This window comes from Phoca vitulina, unplaced genomic scaffold (genome assembly GCF_004348235.1).
Source record: "Phoca vitulina isolate PV1807 unplaced genomic scaffold, GSC_HSeal_1.0 scaffold42, whole genome shotgun sequence".
NCBI classification, from domain to species: domain Eukaryota; kingdom Metazoa; phylum Chordata; class Mammalia; order Carnivora; family Phocidae; genus Phoca; species Phoca vitulina.
The window spans coordinates 13,794,006-13,797,748 of record NW_022589745.1 but is presented as its reverse complement, the minus strand read 5'-3'; positions in this window follow the sequence as shown (position 1 = coordinate 13,797,748).

Below are 3,743 nucleotides of genomic sequence, written 5' to 3'. Positions count from 1 at the left end.
TTTTGGGTTTTGTACTGTGGGCAGGAGGATAAGGGCTTCCGGTACGGGAACAAAAGTGAAGCAATCATTTGATGACCAGAGGGAAGATGTTATTGACATTGTCAGTACTGACCAATATTGGGTCCTTTCTTCCAAGTTCACAGGGAATTGTATTTCTTCTCTGCTCAGCTAAGGTGGACCATGTGATTGCCTCTGACCAAAGAAATATGAGCAGAAGTAACAATTGTCATTTCTTGGCTGAAGCAGTAAAAAGCCCATCTGAAATTATCTACTTTCTTTTTTTCACTGCCACAAAGACCAGAGAAGGGGGTCTTTGTCCACTGGGTCCTTGTGCAGTTGGGGGTCCCCCTCGGGCTATGTTGGACATGCCATGTAAGCAGAGAAACATACCCTGGTGTAGTAAGCCCTGAGATTTGGGGGATTAATCTGTTACTGTCACATAATGCAAGGCTACTATGACAAGTGTCATGACGGTCCCACCAAATCTTATAGAGCATAATTACTCACCCAACTCGGGCTAACCTGTCAAATTCCAAATGGATTAAAAACACTTTTCTTCTAGGTCCCTCTGCCTTTCCTTCAGTTTGCCGATGGCACCACAGGCTACACAAGTTGTCACTGCTATGAAGGATTAGCTTGCTTTTCCAGCTCTCTTCGATTTAACAAATCCAATCTGCTGTGCTAATTTTAAATCAGAAGATGCTGCAATGTGAGTCATTAGTTTGTAATTGAGAAATACCAAGCAGGATTTGCCAAAATGAAGAAAAGCAGCTGACTGAAACATAACTCTTTGGCAGGGACAAAGTAAATACCACTCCAATCAGAGGGAACAGCAGAGAATACAGTCTCTCCACTCCCGAGCCGTGGAGGCGACATGGATGACAAACAGTGGGACCTCAGAGGACATTGAAGTAGTGTTGTTCTCGGGGTGGTCATCTGGGGCATTTGGAATGAGGGAGTGGTTTTGAAAATAAAGGAAAGCAAACCCTAGGACAACTCCATTGCCCATCAGTTAAGCAATCACTTGTCAACGTATACGTATTACTTATTATGTGTCAGTATTAACAATATCAACTGACCGAAAACCATGATATAAGATATCAGGATTTTTTTCTGACTGAGTCAGAGTCCATTTTCAACCAGAGGACAGAATTGTCTGTAAAAACTCCCTTGTTAATTTATTCAAAGAACTGCACATTTTTCCAGAGAAGAGAGACAAGATAGTTTCCTTCCAAGCTCAAAGCTCACACAGCCTAAAAGTTCTAAAAGTGACCAAGAACCTATTGGAGAAAAAAAGAGCCAAAGAATCAGGCTCCATTCATGTTAAATGTATGAGCAAGGGTATGGGCTCGCTGGAGTTAATAGCCATTTAGCTGGGGAGAGTCAGTGTGAACTGTGGTGTTTCCACCAACCAAGCTCTAATTCCGTGTCCACAGACTAAAAGTAAACTGAAAAGTAGAAACTTGCTCCCTCCAAGTCAATGGGCCAACAGACACAGGGCAGCTGTGAGGCTGGTCCCCAAAGTTTTGTACTACAGTGGCTCATCCCTTCTGAGACCGGGATCTCCTCTGAGGAAACCAGATTGCTTAGAGTAGTCTCATACCTGCTGGATGAAGACATTGTTGCTGCTTCTTCTGCAGACTAACAGCCGTTCACAGATCAGGCTTTCCCTGAGCACCTGTCAGGTTCCTGTCTCTGCTCCAGGTAGTAGAGAAGGATGCCAGCTTCCCACCATAAGGGACAAACGGGGAGAAAGGTTACAAACAGATGTTCGATATCCAGGTACCATCATAAAATCATGTAGCAATAAGGGGGAGGTCTGCCCATCCGGTTCCTGCTTCCCTAGCTCCAGCCTGTGGGGTTTAACCCCCTGTTCTTTGTCATGGCCCCATGGTTTCTGCATGTGCTGGTCCCTTAGCACGGACGGCACTCCCTACTCTCCTATGTGTTGGAACTTGTCATTCATTGTCCCTGGTGCCACCTCTTCCATGACAGTTCCCTTAGTTTCCCCAGTCAGATTCTCTGACCCTTTTCCTGCATTCCTTCTGCCTTGACCATGTCAATGTACCTCCGTCTATTTTTTTTTTAAGATTTTATTTATTTATTTGACAGAGAGAGACACAGCGAGAGAGGGAACACAAGCAGGGGGAGTGGGAGAGGGAGAAGCAGGCTTCCCGCGGAGCAGGGAGCCCGATGTGGGGCTTGATCCCAGGACCCTGGGACCATGACCTGAGCCAAAGGCAGACGCTTAACGACTGAGTCACCCAGGCACCCCGGTGTACCTCCATCTAATCCCATTAGGATGTGTGCTCCCTTGGAGAAGGGCCTATGAGCCCTGTTTATATCATTTTTATGTACCAAGTGCTATCAGTCAAATGACTGATATGACTATTGATTGCATTTATTCTGAAACAAGGAAGTGATTTCTTTTTTCCCTTTGGGGAGAGGAAGGAAGACAAAAGGGTTTGGGGTTAGCTAAGACTCTTGGGAGTTAGGTTGCCAGAGCATGAAAGGTAGGACAATGCTGGCTGTGAGGGCCAGATCATCTCGAAGGGGGAGTGGGGAGCACTTTCTCCAAGATGAAAGTGGGAATAAGAAACACGTGTTGGGACAGGAAAGGGAGGTCTCAGATCTGAGCCTCGTGACTCCAGACAAGTCAAAAGCAGGAGAGACAAAGGTGGCCATCAAACATTTAACTCTGGAACACAGTGGGAAGGCAGTGGGATGGAATGTTCTCACAAGGCCCCTCTGTTGTGAAAGTCCTCTTACAACCCTATGACAAAGCAATGTTATTTCCCTGAGCAAATCACCAAGTTTCTATTCATATGGAGAAATATGCTCTTGAGGTAAATGAGCCTGTGGGTTCTAAGATGGGGTCTGGGAATGCTCAGTGGGCTCAGCTCAGGGATTGCTGTCCTTCCCTTGGTCCTCACCCAGAAGACACTCTGTGGCTCTGAGGAGCTGCTTCTCCACCCTCCTGGTGCCGGTGGTGGAATCTGTGGGATCCATTTCACCCGTGTGATCTTCCAGGTCACGCATGCTTGGCTCTATCACCACATTCGCACGTCTTCCCATCATGCCCTCCTCTTTGCTACGTGATTGTTATTTACTACAGTCAGTTGCCCACCCAAACATTTCAGTGAAATGCTCCCAAAAACTTAAAAAAAAAAATACTTAGAGCATTTGTGAGTTAAGGACTGTGTTATATGGTATCTGTTTACTCATGGATTAGAAATAAAGGCAGTTTTGTGTGGATATTTCCATGTAAAGTGGATAAAAGGCTGAATGACCTGTGGTGGAGAAATATATCAGATATACCAGGGAACTGGCCCTCCTGACCATGCTCTCCAGACTAGTCTTTCCTCGGCACTGCGCTGTCTTCAGGCAGTCAGTCTGAGAAATATTTCCTCCATTCTCCTCTCCAGTTACTACTGCTTGTATGGGTGGAAACTGATGAACCCACAGATTAGTGTCATATTTCCTACCTCGAGATATGCTAACACCAACAAAGTTACAAACGTGGTGCCAATTTCCTCTGTCCGTGGGACTCCTAACATACTGATCAAGTGTACGTAAGTTTAGTTTGTCAAACCCGGAAGTGGCCTGGGATGGTAATAATGAATAGCAACAAAATTCCCTGCTGATATGAATTCACCCCCCTCTAAATAAGTGATGAACAAATATTGAAAGAATACTGGTTTGGTGGGGAGCCAAATTATTGGTCTGCCTGGAGAAGCCATGGG